Genomic DNA, 20521 nt, shown 5'->3' with positions numbered 1-20521 from the left:
ATTGGCTGCTCAAAGAGGATATCCCTCAGGATTTTGAGCTGGAACTCTAGGAAGGTGTAGATCTTCTCAGTGGCACATTTCTTGTACAACACATATGTGTTGTACATGGCAACCTGGGTGAGGTAAATGGCCACCTTTTTGTACCAGGTCTTGGTCTTACGCAGCACCAGGTACGGCTGCAGACACTGGTCAGAGAGATCTACACCCCCCATGTTCTTGTTGTAATCGGTGATGCACTGAGGCGTGAGCCTCTGAGCATCACCTTCCCCACGTACACTGACAGGCACCACCTTCTCGTTGTGTATAGTGGAGAGGATATACACATCCTTCCTGTCAGTGTACCTGAGGGCCAACAGCTCCTGACTGCGCAGAGCACTGGTAGTGCCGCGCCTCTGCCTTGGGTAGGTGAGTTTTTTAGGATAACCCTTGCGGGTTGGCCTAACAGTGCCACATGCCGGGTTCTGCTGTAAAAATAAAAAATGAAACAGGTCTGGGCTGGTGTAAAAGTTATCCACCCAGAGGTGGTAGCCCTTATTCAAATAGGGGGACAGCAGGTCCCACACTATCTTCCCACTAGTACCCACAGATTGTGGGCAGCCAGGGGGATCAAGGTGACTGTCCTTCCCTTCGTAGATTCTGAAGGAAACAGTATATCCCGTCCCACTCTCGCAAAGTTTATATAACTTTACACCGTACCTCGCTCGCTTGGACGGGATATACTGTTTGAAGTTCAGTCTACCCTTGAATAGGACCAGGGACTCGTCTACAGCCACATTTTTGTCGGGGGTATAAATTTCAGGGAATTTACGTGAAAAATAATTAATCATGGGCCTCAGTTTATATAAACGGTCAAATTGGGGGTGCTCTCTAGGGGGGCATTGGGAATTGTCGGTAAAATGTAAAAATCTTAGGAGCCCAAAGTACCTGTTCCGGGGCATTATTTGGGAAAAAGCAGGGGTGGATATTACGGGATCTGTGCTCCAATAGGAGCGTATCGTGGGCTTTTTCACAATGCCCATCATAAGGGTCAGGGCCCAAAATCTTTTAATTTCATGGGAGTCAGTGGGGTACCAGGTCTGGCTTCTGTCTCCTTGGTCAGCTGCCTGACACTGGGCTGCATAGAGGTTTGTTTGAGCTGCTAGCAGCTCAAAAAACTCGGGGGCAAACATTAAATGGAAAAATGACTTTGGCTCGCTAGCATCGATGTCACATCTGATGCCAGGAGTCGCAGTAAAAGCAGGGATTACTGGGTCTATCATATTTGGGGGCACCCAATTATATTTAGAGTCAGGCTCTCCACGCCTGGCTTTGGCAGATGGACCCTGGCCATCATCGTCTTCCTCTGACTCGTCATTATCTGACGCACAGCAGGATTCCTCAGATATTGGATCAATATCTGATGCAGTCAGAGTGGCCTCGGCGTCTGACGCGGTCAGAGTGGCCTCGGCGTCTGACGCGGTCAGAGTGGCATCGTCATCAGACTGAGTGAGGCAGTCATGAGCCTCCTCAGCGCTGAAGACATGTTGCGCCATTGTACCTACCTGGCCAATTTCTAAAACACTACACTATCCCCAATATATAATGTGGTTTTGCACTAAGCACTGCAGCTCTGCAAAACGAACTCTCTCTGTCTCTATCTCTCTCTCTCTCTCTCTCTCCCTCCCCCAGTGTCGCACATCCGGCAGTAATGTCACTGACGCGGATGTGGTTCAGTCCCCCAAGGCTAATGACACACCAAGTTGTTACAGGGGATCGGGCTGCAGAAAGCCAGCAACGCTGGCTTCTGCTGCCAGGGGGGGGTCCAGGCTGTCAAACGACAGCCTGTTCTCCCGTGCAGCGGCAGGGATGTGTTCCTGACGCTGCACGAAAGGCTAGACGTCCCGGTACGTCTATAGGGGATTGAAGGGGTTAAGCACACATTCTATTAATACAAACATACTGTAGCAAAATAAATTTGTTTTGTCATTCAAGCTGGAAACCTCTTGCTTCTCATATCAATTAAAGCCAAACAGTCACATTCCCTAAGTCTTACAGTTTAATATACTAAATAATGCTATGTAATTACAAGAATAAAACATTAGAGAATTAAGCCCCTGTTCATAGTATTAAAGAAAAACATCCAAGGCATAAATATTGGGGATTCTGTCACACTACATGGCCATATATTGCTTAGCCCGCCTATGTCAAAGTACCCATAGTGTGGCGAGTTAAATCTAATTCTTTATGGCTATATTTCTTACCAAGGAGCTGAATATGTGGAACCGCATGGCATTTTAACCCAAAAGAGACTTTCAAGCAATTTAAAGCCTTTTCTGGACACCATTAATAAGGCACATGTGTGAGAGGAGAGGCTGTTTAATACTAAGGTTTTTCCTTTTTATGCTTTTTTAGGTTGTGCGCTCCCTTATTTTTGTATATTTTGTACTAAAATACTGTTTAAAAAAATATGTGTCACAGCTTTTAGCATAATTTACCAAAATAATTTCTTGGAACTACTCACACTATCAGTATGGGGGGTAATTATTTTAAAAGTTCACATTGTGGAAATGCCAATCTGAATTGACCCAATATAGTAATTTAGGGTGAAAAAAGACCATCAAGGTGATCCGCTTCTTTATACAGAAGTACAGGAAGAGAAAGTATCACACCAAAGAGGCCATAGATTCTAATATAGTGTTAAAAGTTTAAAGAAGAGGCAGCCAAGGGAGGGCTGTGACTTTCTGGCCTAGGGAGCAGGTAAAGCCAAGTGCCCCCATCAGCCCCACCTCCCCAGTAACTGGGGTACGGGCACATATATTTAAACACACATTCATGCTAACACACAAACACTTACACATACTCACACACACTCATGCTAAAACACAGTTCCTCTAGCAGAGATGTATACATCTCCTAATATCCATTTCCATTTCAAACACAAGAGACTACTAAAATACTAATCTATTCCCTGGTGATACCCAGTCTGAATTATGACATCTAGCTACTAAACTGCTTCTCACTCTCCCATCTCTCGCTCATCCAAGCAATCTATACCAACCCTATCTTGTATTCTATTGCTCTTAACATGCTACCCTGCTGTGCCAGTCCCTCCAATGACTCCCCATAAACTCGAGATTCAAATTTAAACTAACCCTTAATTTTAACTCTTACTCAAGGAGCCCATAACACTGTGCTCCTTATATCTTTTCTCTTATCTCCAAATACTGTTCTAACCACCCCGTGATTTGCATCTGTTTTCTATGTAAGCAGGTACTCTGTGGATTGTGTGGTGCCATGGTCTATATGTGGTTGTCCTATCCTCTTGTAAGACTATGGAGGAAACATTCAAATTAGTTTTACAGTAATTCAATTACATATGCCACCTGCTCCGGAGGTTAACGTCCTCAGGTAAATCTGATAATGAACCATTCATTCTGTACAAATTGGTGGGATACGTAATCATGGACTCTATATCTATGGTGTGAGAAAAGTCCATATGTACATCCGTTGTCTGAGATTTGAGACATGATGATTCCAATTAAAGTTATGGAATATTTAACCCATGCTCCCTCTAATACAACTTAACAATTTGAGAAAATATAGGCTGCATCTTTTGCTGTGGCTCAGGGTATCATTAAGATTCCATAAGTATTCCACTGTTTTAGATTAATTACTTATGTTAGTGGCTCTGTTTAGGACTCTTACATGTTATTTAACTATACTGATGCATAACCTGGATGAACAATAATTTCTGTACATGTTGCCTCAATATTTTTTGGTACAAATGTTGATATAATGGTGTGTTTCTTTGTACAATCAATGCTTTGAAATTGCATTGTTATTCCAAGGCACTTACAAATAAAAAAAACATTAAAGTAAAAAAAAAATCACCTCTTAGAAGCTGATATTGGTGGCACCTTATGGCAGCATTATCTAATCAATTGCTTGTTCTGAAGTTCTATTCCTCCTACTTATATTTACAATGGCTGCCAACGTCAAACAACATTAATCATCTTAACAAGAGAGTACCGATAACTTAATGGGCAGGAATAATGACAATCAAGACAACAGGAAGTTTAAATTCCCGTTGACAAGATAAGTCAGTGCATACTAGTATGACCTGAAGACCACATATCACACAGTACATTGGTTCAGCAGAAGTTCCTGGCAAAGTATATGCTTCAAATCCCGCTTCCATTCAATAATTCAAAATAACTCATTGATAGAAAACTCTCGTAATGATCAGCGAGAAAAATAAATTTTTTAACTTGTCTTTCCTTAATTATTATGCATGGCATGAATAATATATGAATGTCAGGGGTGCCATTATAATTTTAAACACTTTTAATAATGACACATGGGCGACGGGAAATGTAATTTGACATTTTTATCAGCTATACAAGGCACGATGAATAATTTACTACACTACTTTAACCCTTCCCAAAACCTTACTAATTTGATACATTTTTAACTTTTAAGTATGTAATTTTCTTTCTGACTTTAACAAGTAAAGATGTGCCTGAGGCAGCTTGAAAGACAATCAGAGTTTCAATGGATATTTGAGAAAGGGCTCGCAGTATGTTAAGCTCTCAAACCTATTCCCTGGGAAGTAGTAAAATAAGGTAAGCTAAGCAAAACCACAATTTAAAGAGGCTAAAAGGCATCATCCCCTGAGAACATAAATATTTTAACCAGCATGATGTTGGCCTAACCCCCCCCAGAATAAATAGTGGATCTGCGCTAAAAATGGGATTTTAGGAAAAAGAATTACACAATCCCTAGTGTTTATAATGGTCACAGGCATAGCACAAGGATGTGGCTTTTAGATACGAGAAAAGTAATCATGTATAAAGTTGCACATTTTGTTTGAGAGATGAAGGAAAAGTCTGTCATGCTAATTTTACCATTACATACACCATCACTAAAAATTACATGATTAGTATAAGTGTTTGGTAGATTATTCACCTCATCATGCACACTTTTGTATAACTGTACAAACTGTGCATTTTGATGTGCCAAGATGTCTCATTAAAGCAAAAATATCCACAGCAGATTCAATCTCTTTGGATTCGAAACGACCTCCTCTCATGGTAGAACCTGAAAGCAGCAATAACCTAAATGTCTTTCCATTGAAATGTGTAGATGTTTCACTCTAAGTTCCAATCAGTACTGCAGGTAAAGTTGCAGGTTACTATACAAATGTACAAAGTATCAAAAAATGAAAGTACACAAGTGCAGAAGGGAGCATTGTAATGGAAAGCCAAAGTTTAGCTTTGGAAGCAAAACAAACCAGTTTATCAGATATATATAAAGTAATAAAATGGATGGTAGAAAGGTGGCGATAAATTTAATACGAATGGCATGTTTCACAGGATAAGAAAAGTGCAATTAGGCTATTTTAGAGGCTAAGAACATGATGGCATCATTACTTTTCTCCCCACAAGTGTAACCACCTTAAACATGCAAGTGAGACAAAGAGTATGATTGGCAAACAAAAAAACCCTGGATCACCACAAATATTAAATAAACTGTTTCAGTAACTAGGTATGGCAGGAACCAAAGAGTAGTGAGGCTATGCCGTTACTGCTCCCAATGCCAGGTTCATTCATTTTGAACGGTCTATGGAACTGGAATCCTTCCATGTAGGGAATCCTTTTTTCTGTCTCTAAAGAAAAACTTGCCTGCTGCATAAAACAAGGAGGTGTGACCTGGCTACATCATTGGTGCAATTACTTTTAATTAGTGTGAATAATAAAATAGCATTTTTTCTATATTGTTTCGGTCTCATCTAAGCACCTATCTTCAAGCTGAGGTTGACCCTATTGCTTGTAAAGAATACACAATAAGCTGGAACATATCTAGGCCTCGGCTCGAGAAATTCTTTGAGCATTAAACACAGCGCTATTTACATTAGTTTAATATTGTAGAAAGTTGGTTTAAACGTATTTTGTTGCAATAAACGTCCTTCCAGTTAAATCTTTTACTATAAGGCAGTATGATGAGGAGTGTTAGTAGATTGACCTAAAAATAACACATCTAGAATCCACGTGCTATTTACTAATATGCAGCTGCCTGAAAACAATACAGAACTGTTTAACCCCTTCATTCCCCTATAGACGTACCGGGACGTCCAAAAAACACCTATTAAGAATCCCCTATGGACGTCCCGGTACGGTACGTCCAGCCCTGTCGTTTGACAGCCTGGACTACCCACTGACAGCAGAAGCCGGCATTGCTGGCTTTCTGCTGTCCGATCTCCTGTAACAGCTTCCGGCATGAAAGCCGGTAAGCTGTTACTCTGTAAACGCGCGATCGGGCATTCCCTTCCGGGTTGCGTCACTGCTGACGTAACCCAGAAGGTCATCGGAGGACAGGATATCCCCTGTGCTGTGAGGACCTGAATAGAGATCACAGTGTGATCGGTGCAGGGGGATCGCGGGGAGAGGAGTGAGAAACCATGTCTCTCACTCCCCCTCCTGTCCTGTAACAGAAAAGCTGGGGGGGAAAAAAGTTAATTCATTAAAAAAATAATATTAAATAAATCATTAAAATAATAATATAAATAATACTAAAAAAAATTATAATGTGAGCTGTGATGTCATTGTGTCTTCACTGGCATGTTCAGGAGGTCCCTAAGAGGACCTCTAACCATTTCTGTGTTAAAAAAAATATATAAAAAATACAAAAAAAATGTAAAAAAATTAAAAAAACATTTTTTTAAAAAAAAAAATATTTAAAAAAAAGATAATAAAAAAAATATTTAAAAAACCTTACTTCCCATTGCCCTAGCATAACATCTAGCCAGTATAACCCTCCTGCCCCCGTTCACAACCCCCAAACCCGTTAAGCCATAGGCATAAAAAGTATACAAAATTGTACACCTTATAGTATGCTCCCTGGTGCTGGGAAGGTCTGGAAAATCTATATAAATTAGGTATTTCTGAAATCAGGACACCTGAATTGATAAACTTGGAGGGGATTTTCCATCACTTTACCTAATTTTGTGAGGATTCAGAGGGAAAATGTAAAAAAAAATTAGTTTATTTTTCTAATCTTCGCTAGTTTTTACTAAATTTCTCATTCTAAATTTTCAGCTAATCATCCAAATATGGTATCAAACAAAAGCTCAATCTCTCCTTGAAAAAACAATATATAGTTTACATGGGTACACTATTCACAGGAAAGGAGAATAATCGCTAAACTGACATACCCCAAAAATGGCAAAATTGCTCCGGGCTTTGAGGTACCAAAAACCCCTGGGATTGAAGGGGTTAAGACAGAAAACAACACAATATTTTTAAACTTTATTGTTAATATGATAATAGTAAAAAAGTTCTTCCTTTAAGGTAGCATAGGCTTAGAAGCAGCAGATGCCTGGTGGCAAGAGTTGGGACAGTGGGTGATACTGTGTGACTGTACATCGAGTGTCATCAAGCAGCTGATTGTTCATGATTATGTCCATATTAAGATAAACGCTGACAAAAGTTTATTGCACAGTAATTGCACTGCAAAAAGAATAATGTCCACTTGTCTGAAGCATGGGGGTAATAACACCTCTCATGGAGAATAATATACAGTAAAACCCAATTAAGATAACATTTTATGGAAGGTGACGTCCAAATAAAACAATAACAACATTACTCTGAATCGAATTCACGATTTATCTTAGTCTGTCAATTCTAGTCTTGTTATACACCCTGAATATATGTATTGTAAGACGTGCTGAATAAATTGTTAGGGCTATATAAATAAAATATAAGTGTAATAATTATAATATTTTTATAAAATGTTAATTATAGATCCCCATAATGGTAGACTGTAACAGGTAATCATAGAGTTATAGATTATATATTTATATATAAAAAATAGTTACACCAGTGTAAATTAGGTTGATAACAGACACAAGGACATGAAGTTCAGCTTTTCCAAGTACTTAAAGAAGAAGGCAATAAAAAAAAACATTGACATAATTAATAAGTAGATTTTTTGCAGTAGATTTTATTAGTTGACAGGTTTGCTCTTAATGCTCAATCTAAATTTATAATAGAAAGTTGTTCTCTAAAAGCCTGCCAGCGCTAATTAAAAATTTGCATGATAAAATAATGGTTTTCTTACCTTATGCACTGTAGTAACCACGTATATATGACTTTGTGGGCCAGTTGATTATATTAATATTATTATTATTACTAGCAAATATGATATTTTAAACTAGGAGATAAATGCAAATGGGATTAGGTAAGCAGAACCTTGTTGAATGAAAGGACACCTACCCCTGCTAGAGATGTCTCATTTGAGCAATATAGTATAGTGCTAAGCTTAATCTCTTTGTCGGTTTCATTGAAAGGAGAACTATAACTTCAACTGCAATAACAAGATACATTAGCTAAAAATAAATATATCTTGTTCCTTACAACAGGGAGAAAAGGGCAACCCACCAGCACATCCCTATATAAACCAATCTCCAAAACTGTGAAAATAATTAATATAATGTGGTATATATCATAAAATGCAAGAAATGTCCTAATATGTGGGTGAAACCCAGTAACTCTTGCATTAAAGGCTTAACCACCTGGTTAGACACTTGGTATCTAATCAGTATAGGAGAACACCGATTGGCCAACATTTCTCAACACCAAGGCATACTATATTAGTCCTTATTTTATTAATATTAAAGGACAACTTCTATGAATTATGAATAATTATACCCTGTTCATTCCCTTTATCTGTTTGCATCTTTATGGCTCCATTAATTCCATGTTCTATAGAACCTCACAAAGAGTATCACTTTTATAATTATCATAATTATTTATAGTTAACATTATTATCATTATGTTAATCCCCTAGACCACTGTCTCTTGGTATTCATGTTGTGTGTATTTAAGACTCCCTATTCTTTAGTCCACCATTCCATTTGAAGACACCTCTGAGGTCTTGAAAGCTTATGTATCTTTATGTTTTGTTTATGTTGGCCCAATAAAAGGTACAACTTCTACTACGGACTCTACTTGTCTTCGGCTAATATGCTGGAACAATATCCATTTTTCTTAATTAGATAATTTCATTTTGAGTTGTGGGAAACATAGCCAAATTGTATGTCAAAGTTATGCTGTTGTCTGCCTGCTACCGCCAACAATACCACCAGCTGTCTCTTGTGCCTGGGATGGAAATAGTATCTGTCATTGTCAGATGCTCACTTTTTTTAAATATTTTATATGTAAATAGATATATTTTTGAAAAAAGTCTGCACATAACAAAGAAGTGTTCCAGTGAATGGTTCATAATGTCATCCACATGCATTGCCATATTTGACATCCAAGGATTAGTGGTACATAGGAGAGGAGGTGGAGGAGATTAAAATACTTTAAATAAGTACTACTTTATTATAATATACATGGTAGCAGTGTTCCTGAGATGTGCGTTTAATGCTTTTAGATTAAGTGCTGCTCTTTTAATGGAATCTTCTACTAACGAAAGCTTCTACTTGCTTTCCCAAAGATATGTATTCAAGGTCCTGTGATATTAATAAGATTCAGGATCTGCTTCAACCTAACAAGGCTCCAATTTGACATTAACTATACTAATGCTTTATTTATTTACATTGTCTTTCAAGCATTTTCTATGAAACTGATTCTATGCACATTTAGTAATGTGACGGAACCCTCCATCCCTACCGACTATGGGCCCTGGCTTTGTAAAGACTTCTGTGTCTACCCCCAGCAGTATATCATCTCATCACTTGCTGGAGGGGATTATCTCTGGCAGACAGCCAGGATATGTAACCAGGGAGTGATGGCCATTGTTTCAGTTTAATGTTGTATAAGTCAGTGCCCCCCCCCCCCCCCGTTCCACCACTACAGACATTTACCCCAGCCAAACCATACCTGGAACTGATTTTGTCCAGTAATAGATAGTGGAGGTTGGAACCCAATTGTATTCTTAATCCATTTACTGACCCTGTTGTCTCTGGGAGGCAGATTAAGGGGGCGGTTTGTATCCCAATATCTTGTTTTGTGTTAATGTGTGCTTTGCCGGCTATATCCATCCATGTGTATGAAAAATAAAGCAGTCTTCATTTTGGTTATACCCTACATTGAGTCTCGGTTAGTGACTGGGAAACCGGGAAAACAGTGTGTTGTCCTAGGCTAAGGGAGCACAAGTCAGCGGAGGTAGTCGGTTGGACTATCCAACTCCATGACAAATAATTATACAGTGCTAACACTACATGACCAAATCATTTTTAATGTTCTTATTACGTCTTTCTTTAACCATGTTTTTCAGCACAAATATGAATAAACATTTTTAAAAATGGGAAAAAAATTTAAACTTTTACTTTTCTCCATTCTTCTTGCCCAATGACATGCCTCCTTAATCCTACCCCTTTCACCTTACTCAGTGTCTCGCATTCACCCTTTTGCCTATACTAATTCAAATTGTCATTTTTTTCCCTTCTATCCTCCTCCAAACATGCTACCATAACGTTCATCTTGGAAAAGACCTTTCTTGACCTACCCAATCTGAAAACTTTCATTCTGTTTCTCTAATTCTCTACCTTCCAATCTTCTTGAATGACTTCTATATACTCAGCTAACAAAGTTTCTCAACTTCAACTCTATACTCTACAATATGGATTTTGCTGAATCCATGGGCCACACTTTGCAAATGCCTCTGAGTTCTTGCTTTTGACACTGTGGACCACCTTTTTCTTTTTTAAGCCATAGTCAGTCTTGCTAGTGATGTTTCTCTTGCCTGGTTCACATCCCACCTTTCTGATCGCACCTTAAGGGTCCCCCTTTGCAGTAACACTTCCAGCCTCGTTCCCCTGTCGGTTGATGTACCTCACTGTTCAGTCCTATGACCCTTTCTATTCTCACTTTACACTACCTCCTTAGACAAACGTATTTCATCCTTTTGCTTTCAGATTAATTTTGTGGTTGGATTCCAGTTCCCCTTATTTAATGGAATAATAACACTAAATGTATTATATGACATCATTAAAGTATAAAGCAAAACAATTGAAAATATTAAGTTTTTCAAGTTGACTACTTTAAAGGGGCGGTTCCACCAACCTGGCTGATTGTTTTTACTGAAAACAGCATTAGGAACATCACGTCTTAGTACCATTAAATGCCCAAGAAATTATTTTTAGTCATGAAAAATGTCATATTCAGATTTTTTATTGAGAACACGTACATGTGACAAAACTGAAAGTGTGTTGCCATAGAAACAAACATAAACTTTAACATTTTCTGTGTTGTGATTAAGCCCTTACAGATAAAACAATATGATGATAGATATTCTAAGGATTGTTTGCTTAACAAAGATTGGGAAATTAATTGTTTATCCGAGTACCTTTAAGATCTTCTCCTCTGCACTTGTCAGATGGATTGATGATTTAAAATGTGGCCATTCCCAGGCAACATATAATCAGAAATAAATACAGTACTTTGATAAAAATTCCTATTCATTAAAACCTCTCAAGACCTTCAAGGTGTGCCTGAAACTAAAAATTTCGTCGTTATTGCTCAATTCCCTAAGGTTGGTGAACTGCTAATTGCCGGTTGCACAGAACACCATCTTAAGAGACAATGATATATTTAGGAGCAGCTCGCTTTGAACACTGTGTCCAGGTTTATGCAATGGCAGGCCTTTAGAATAGTAAGTGCTATGGGTAATTATGATAAATCCATTTTGTAATTCTACGGTGTGAACCATAAATGAGGTTGGTTCTTTTGTTGTGCACCATCCCCTCATGATACTGCTTAGACTGATCACAATGCTTGCCAGCAGCCACACTCAACTTTTTCAGTCCTGTCACCTCTAGGTTTTTGATCTCCTCTCATCCTACCATCTTACAACTTCAACAACCGTGTGCACACCATCTTACAACTTGCCCCTATTTTCTTGCAACACTTACCTTTCAATGATCCTTACATCCCTTACAAACATGCTCTCGTATTTTTTATCTTAAAGAAACCTTGCCCAGATCCCACATCCCGAACTGCCACCTTATCCCCCTTCTCCAATTGGTTTGCAAACCAATTGAATGCTTAGTATGTAATCATCCAACCTACTTTCTTTCCTCTCTACTTTACCCTTTAAAATCTGGTTTCCATCCCCAATGTTCTACTGAAACAAGCCCTTGCCAAAGTTCTTAATAATCTGCTAAAACTACAGCCCACTTAATGCTGCAAATTCTTAATTCAAATGGCGTTCATGACTCACTCATGGCTGACTGTAACTGAAGCATGTCTTCTTTTCTCCTACTGTACCTCAAGGATCTGTTCAAAGGTCTATACTCTTCTATATCCACACCTTCTCTCTTGGTAAATAAATATGTTATTTTGGATACCAGTACCCCCTTTATGTTGGTGACATGCTAGTCTAACTTTCTTCTAACTGACCTCATAAGTTGTCTCTCAGATTTTGCTTCCTGGATATTGTCCCACTAGTTAAGAAATTCATACAACCTTGCATACAATTTTTAATTACATTTCAAGATCTAGCGCCCCCTTACTTCTTCACGGGACATTTGCTATAATAAAACCATCCTCACCCATGCTGTTTCATACCTTCTGTCTCATCCCCTCTCAATCTTCTACATTTGTATATTGTAAATGTTTGTGTTATTAATTTTGTGTTCTCTCTCTGTTTATGTAGTCTGTTGACATGCCATACATAAAATAATAATGATATCATCTTCCCAAACATCCAAAAATGCTCTTAATCTTGTCCAAGCATTTGACCTCATTGCAAATATACCTACCCAGTTGCCAGCCCTCACTGGGAGTACTATTCTGGAAATCCCTGCTGATGGAGAATTGCTCTGTGCAAACATGATTTTCATGTTTGTATCTCTGATAATCTGGGGTTTTATTGAAAGTTCTTCCTAAAAAATCTTCTAAAAAGTTTTTCACATATCCATATAAAAAGCGAAGTGTTTTGCTTTTTTGGCAATATGGCAATGGATTTAATTGTCTTTAATTTATACTTTAATAAATGTGAGTGTGATATTAGATTCTAAACAGTACATACCGACAACTCCAGAGGAGGTATTATTGTTCAAAAAAACAAATTGAATATTAGCCTGGTTACTTAAGGAAATACAGATGTATAAGAAGTGGCATGATTGGGATGTATTTACTAAAGAGTGAGTGTGCAGGAGAGCTATGGTTCACATTCATTGTGAAGAGCCAGCACTGGCAAGTTTCCACCATGTTAATGGCTGATATTGCCATTAATTCAATGTGTAAGAAAAGTATGATGGTGAGAGGCCTGTTTTTGTTACATAGGTGGTATCAGTTGATATCGGGATGTGTTGTAATTGAAAAAATCTAGTTCTTTGATCTCCCATGATAGGAAGAGACTTGTGGCTGCAGTCATGGCATCCCGTGGCTGCTGCAGCCCATCACTAGATGATTATTAGCTCACAGCATTTAAAAAATCACAACCTGGCAGTTGACAGACAACATAACAGTTTGTGATTACCACCATCACTCAAATCTGCAGCATTCCGGTCTCAGAACTTGTAATATATACATTCATTGGGTTGTTCAGTATCAGTATCGCTTAATGAGAATGGTGAGAAACCTTCCAGCATTCATTGGCAATTAATGTAATGGCTAATGGTTTGTTTTATGCAGGCAGTTTTCACTGCTTTGCCAATGTTTCTTTAATTATGTTTTAAACACAATTAAAAAGAGGTCACCTCTGAAAAGTGCCTTTAAAATATACAAATATCATTGTATCACTTGCAGGTTACCTAATGTGCACTAGCTCATGATAAGATACATTGCCAACATTTTTTCTGCAAATATTGGGTAGGTTAGGTTAGAGCTGTGCACACTCGATACTCAATTACAGTATTTATATGCCCGTTAGTTGTGTGCTTCCTTTTAGTATTTGTTTTACTGTCAATTATAAGAGCAGAGACAAGTATCTCCCATCAAAATATGCTTTTCCAGGAGATCGGACTACGCCATATTGTTCGAGTTAGGTAATGGGGTCTATCAAATAACCTCACTGACTGATATTAGAATCATACACACTCTGTACGCATTTCTGTGTGTGCTTTGTATGTGTCTGGTATGCTACCACCAAAGGGAGGTGTTTATTTTTGTCTATTAAATTCCTGTTGAGTAAGCACTCATTAATAAGCAGTCTACATTCAGCTTGGGACTGGTAAATTTCCATTTCCTTGACGCAGGGATATCAAACTCAATTGGGCTTAGGGACGGTTTGAATATACATATACACGGCTGTTTATTAATATGATGCATACATATATAAAAATACATTCGCCGCCTAACACGCACACTTAAATCTCATACCATTCACGTAACTCACAGTCAGATACTCAAATAACATCAATTAGTGACTCACAAAACTTTCACATACACACAAAATTCTGCAAATTAATAATCACACAAGAACACAAGACATAGCACACTCACTCATGCAGGAACTCACAGTGATCACAGGTATGCATTCACAATACCTTGACAAGCACAACACTAACAGCATTAACACAAGAACAAAACTGCCACAACCCACAGCACTTATGGAATACGATTTAAAACAGCGCTTTCCAACTTTCTTGGTGTGGTAGGACGGATTTTGTCAGACCAAGAACCAGGGGAGCGAACTTACAAATATACATACACACTCAAAGTAGCACACCCACATTAAACCAGCTTCACTCTATCATCACACCTCATTCCATGACACCATTACACTTCACACAATCACACTTCCACAGCTTAACCTTCTCCGGAACAGGCTGATGCAACATTGCATTACCTGACCCTACTGTGCTTCTGTCTCTGTAAATGGGCCACTCTAAACTTCCAAACAAGTGAATGACTACAGGCTACCAGTTGGAAAGCCAAGATGAAAAAAAACACTTTGTAAAGGCCTCTTAAAACCAAAACCTAAAACTATAATATACTTCATTCTTCATCAAAGTGTTCCTACTTTACAAATATTTTACTGCCATAAGCTGTTTCTTGGCCCCCTTAATAAATGCGCTTATACATTTATGAAGGAATCATGAAAGCTGATGTAGCTAAAATGTATGTCATTTACATGCATAGTGGAGAGGTTCAGATTTGTTCTTGTTTAATAGCTGCTGAGCGCAATTCATATGGTTTCCCTCTAAACTGAAGTCAGCATTTGGGTGTATTACACGTGCATTGCATTGTCTGACTGCACCGTTTCAGTAAAAAAAATAATTTAGGAAGCTACTATATGTTGTGCTTTCAGCAGCAATCAGTAACTTAAAGGAAGAGAGAACTTAATTCAGAATAGGAATAGTCATTCAAATGCTGGGAACAAAAGTTAATTTAAGAGGCATATAAACATGTAAGTGCCATAAAATGCTACTGTCTTCTACCTGTTGCAAGATGAAACACCTGCATTGTGATAGAATTCATTTTTTTATGTTATTTTTCTAATTACTCTTGAGGGTGCAAACTAACAATACCAATATGTGACATTTGCAAGTAATTAAAAAGAACTACTGTTTTCCTGCAAGAGGCCAAAGTATTTCATATGTATGAAATACATAGACATAACTTAGGTCAAATAATGTTTTGATGTAATTTACATTTACTAATTAATTAGCTCACTAGATAAGCAAAATGTATTTTCACAAAAAGCATTTTTTACAGTAATTGTAGCTTCAGGACCAGAGCACATTGAATAATAATAATGCTGCATAAAATAAAACATCACACATAGATATGTGTGTGCAATAAAATAAAACTGGAATAATACTATATTTCTATGAACTAAGGAAATATTCTATTATTCTAAGAACAACCAGAATAATTGGTTTAACAGCCACAGTTAAAATTACTATTATATTTCATTTATATAGCACCAACTTACACAACACTTCTTACAAAACATATGTTCAAGGGGTATGACAAGACTAGAGTTGACAAACTGATACATTAGGTGGAGAGAGCCCTGCTCACAAGCTTACAATCTTGAGGGAATGGGGTGAGGACAAACATAAGGCACAGAGAAAGGGTGAGAGGTAGTGTGGGGTAGTGGCTAGTAGAGGACTGCATTGGGATGCAGTCAAAAAACTTGCGGGCGCGTTTTTCCACGTGTTGCAGGCAGAAGCGGGCGGTCAGACAATGTTCCTGTGGGTCCCGGTAATCCCACACAGCGTCTCTTCTCTTGTTCTGCCCAGGAACCCAGCGGAGTCACGTGAAGTGACGTAAATTCGCGTGGCTCCGCTGGGTTCCTAGGTGGAACAAGAGAAGAGACGCTGTGTGGGAGCAACGCAAAGGCAGCCTTGTGGGAATGTACGGGAAATCTGCAGATCAGGTAAGAGGGTGGGCGTGATTGGACACATATGTTACGGGATCGGGCGGGAGTGGAACACACACATTTCAAAGCGGGCGGTAATGGTCAAAAAATCAGTGTGGGGTTGTGTCAGTGACAGCAGCTAAGATCTTGCAGCTTCTCTGAAGAAGTGAGTTTTGAGAGGTTTCTTGAATGTTGGAAGGGAGGGTGAATGCTGAAGGTTCGGTGGAAGCAGGTTCCAGAGATATGGGAAGCACGAGTAAAAAGAGGTGATTGGGCCTTAGCCCAAGGGAAAAACGTAAAGCTCGAGTAGGGAAATATTTATAGAGAAGCAGTGCTAGTACAAAGATTTTAAATTTAATTCCATTTTTAAGTTATTTATATTGCAGACCTGATCTTTAAGTAAGCGGATGTTGGTTAGATAAACACAGCGGCACAAAAAAAGTGTAGTGTGTGGCCGCGTGTATTCGGTAAGCAAATGCATGTACACCATTTGTTAGCTATAACTAGACTTAAAGTGGCAGACTTGATTTTAATCCCTAGTTAATCCCTGAACCCAACTAGAAAGCTGTTACACTTCTTTTTGTGATCTGTGTAGAATAGTAGTTTGCAACCCAACTCAAGGCACACCAACAGTCCAAGTTTTATGAATCTCCCTGTTGGAATAGAATATAGTAATTACTAAAGACCACCTTGCTAGTCTTGGAGACTGGTTTGTTAACTACTAGTGTAGGGTGCTTGGCAGACTGTTACTCTTTAACGAATTAGGCTGTTATTTGCATTTGTTATAATGTCCTATAGAATATTGTTGTCATCACCAAGCGTCTCAGAACTCACAAAAGCCCTCATAAGAACCACACACTCCTTGTGTGTTGTTTTTGATGCCTATACCCTCACAGGTTAAAAATAAGTAACCTAACCAGAGATCTGGGTCAGACTAAAAATATACATTGACCAAGCATAGCGCATTGGTCACATGATTAAACAGTCTGCTTATTTGAAAAATAGGCACCAATTAAACCACCCAGTAATGATAAAATATCCAGAACCAATCAATGCACAGACAGAAAAATTATATCTATTGGGAATTCTAGGCATACAACACAAAAAATAGCAGCAATTATGGTGATATAATTAATGTAAAACGGTATCTGTTCTAACCTGGTGAACAGCAAAAACAAAAAAGGAAGAAATTGCTACTAATGTGAGTGCATTTCCAAAAGCCAATAGGTTTTCAGGTCAGTCTATATCCCATATATTCCAGGAGGTAAGGATTCTAAATTTAGCGTTGTGAGGAAGAAAAAAAAGAGCTACAGGTTTCACAGAAGATTTCAGTTATCTACCACAAGGTTCCAGGAAAATTAGCAAAGATCTTGGACTCAGTTCATTGATCCATTTAAATCTTAATTGGTGTTAACAGTGGCGGATTTCAGTCTATTATTTGGCAGATAAATGTAAATTCTGTTATTTTTGTAAAACTAAAACGATATGAGTTGACATATTTGTTGTAATATCAAAAATTGTTTCAATTTAACAGATAAGTAAAACAGATATTAAAATAAATATAAAAATCCTTTTATATTATGAGACGCACAGTGGTTTAGGCATGGAATCAGCTCACACTGAGCTGTGATTATGAGATACATTCGTCAAATGTTTATGTGAATTTGAGTTAGCAATCATGTTTTGGGTTTGTATATTGGGGTCTTCGTTCTAAGTGTGATTTTAGCATGTAAAATTTATATTGAGCAGAAGTCTGAATTTTTAACCGCTCATTAAATCTCCAAATAGTCAATAGGTATAATCTTTTCTCTTGATTAAGACATTTTACTTGGCTTATTAATACACATCTGTATTTTTCAGCATCAAACATTTTTAAGGAATAAACCCTAAGAGAAACAATAAGAACAATATTCATACCACAGTGTAAAATTCCTTTTTTGCATCATATAGAGTTAACGTTAGTGTAATATGCATACATTTGGTATTCTCCTGTAGCTTATGTTATGACTTAAAAATATTTGCTATAGTAAAAGTTAACTAATTAAAGGAAAAGAAAACAAACACTGCATATATAATAGTGTATTAGTGTGATTCCAAGTGATTATCGTTAAAAAACAAACAATAAATTCAATTTTGGCTGGGTTGCATTTTTCTAAAGGCTATCCTTGAAGAACTCTCTCCAAGGAAGAACTTCCATGCAGGCTTAAAAAGTTTACTTTCTTCAGAAGTTGGAGCAGCAGCATAAAAACTACGCAAAAGTCAGTTATTTCTGTCTTTATGTTGAAATATATATAATATGTGATATAATCGGCCTACCTGTGTTTTGTATGTATGCTTTGGCTAAACAGATTTAATAAAACATATTACACTAATAAGAATCAAAACATAATTTTCTATATCACTATGATAAAAATGGATTATTTTCTGAGATTTCACATTCAATGGAAACATTAAATTCTGAAAATAAAGCTTGAATGGCATGCCATTTTGCCAGAGAAGTGGGGCTGATTGTTGTGGTGGGACCTCTAGACCGTAAGCTCGTTTGAGCAGGGCCCTCCTCACCTGTTGTCTCTGTTGTCAATTTGTTATGTTACATACTACTTGTTATGTCTTGTCTACCCATTGTACAGCGCTACGGAATTTGATGGCGCTATATAAAACAATAATAATAATAATAATAATAATAATAATATAAAAATGTCAACTTTCCATAGTTAGCTAATTTAATATTTTTGTTCTGACTGACTTTCCTTAAGTTGTGGGCAAGTCTGGCTTGGCTTAGCTTTCACTGCACCATCTGTCAGCTCTTTAGCATGTTATACATTAATAATATTGGATTGGTCTTCTGATTGTGTTGACGTAGAACCCCTACTATTACTGATTCTGAATATTTTTATTGATATTTTACAATTTTTAAGTCCTTAGTAATTGTAGCTTTATTAATAGAAAATATGTCATGTATTGCTTGAGTTAAAAGATTAGCAATAAGGCTTTGGGTGATTTTCTGGGAAAAGGTTCTACAATTTAACAATAAATATTATTTTTGATAAATTAATTGATATGCCATGTTTTATTGTAATCATAATTTTATACTGTCTGTATTTATAAACCTTGTCCTTGAAGAGGACTAAAGCATTGATAATTTTCTAATTACATTAAACTACATGCTCTTTTTCATTACCTGGGTTTAATTATATCAAATCATTAATTATGTTCATTCTGTGAGTTCATTTCGGGGTTTCTGAAGATGTTTAGTGTAATCAGTATTGCTGTGAAGACAACACATGATGCAAAATGTTGCAAAATGACCTGTAAAATCCCGCCTGATCTTATATTCCTTCCAATTCAACACCACAGTATAAAATCTTGCTATGGTGTTTACTTATTGTTTACATAGCAACATTTATTACCTTATTCTTAGGGATGATTTTCACTCAGCAAAATGTAGACTCAGGTTCTTAATTTGCTCACCAATATCCTGTGCACTCTAAGGTCTAATGCACACAGCAGAGCATATCTAACTCTCTAGCTTTGTGACAAAAACACTTATTTGCTACAATTGCAGATTTTAATAGATTATCCTTTAAATAAACCAGGTTGCCTACCTGGTAAAAACCTGATATGGCCTTGTTGATCGATCATCAGCACTGGCCGAATGTGGAGCACACATTCATCTACTCATGTAAGCAGATTTTAATAATGCATTCAATGTTAATACATCACGTTACTCTTAAGTTCTGCACAAAGCATTGCAATACAGGCCTGGCGCTATTTATAGGCAAGGTAGGTGGCCTAGAGCATATAGGTTGGGGCTATCTCTTCTGCAAGAGGAACATGGCCTGTTTGGGAGATTATTGATCTCCCTCTAACAGGGGGTGTACCAGACCTCAGTGCTGAGCGCCTAGATATGACATATGACCTTGCGTTTCATTGGTGCCTCGCAATGGTGCCTGCGAGTGATCATGCTGCACCCGACCTTACCGCAGAGCAGTCACATCATGGTGCTTTGCAGTGAGATTGGGTGCACCATGATAGAGCCCTGGAATAAGAAGTACTTCAGAAAAGAGAGATGTAAGAGAGGGGGAGAGATAGTACAGAATAATTACAAAAAAGAGAAATATAAAGAGAGGTGGAAAGAATAGGTGAGGTAAGGAGAAAGAGGAGATGAGCTAAAGAGAATAATTGGAAAGAGTGAATGTGCATATGTTAATGGTTAGGCATTTGCAAG

Source organism: Sceloporus occidentalis, unplaced genomic scaffold, assembly GCF_023333645.1.
Source record: "Sceloporus occidentalis isolate IW3139 unplaced genomic scaffold, rSceOcc1.0.p SCAF_68, whole genome shotgun sequence".
In the NCBI taxonomy this organism is placed as follows: Eukaryota; Metazoa; Chordata; class Lepidosauria; order Squamata; family Phrynosomatidae; genus Sceloporus; species Sceloporus occidentalis.
The sequence above is the reverse complement of the archived record's forward strand: the minus strand, read 5'-3'. Positions refer to the sequence as shown.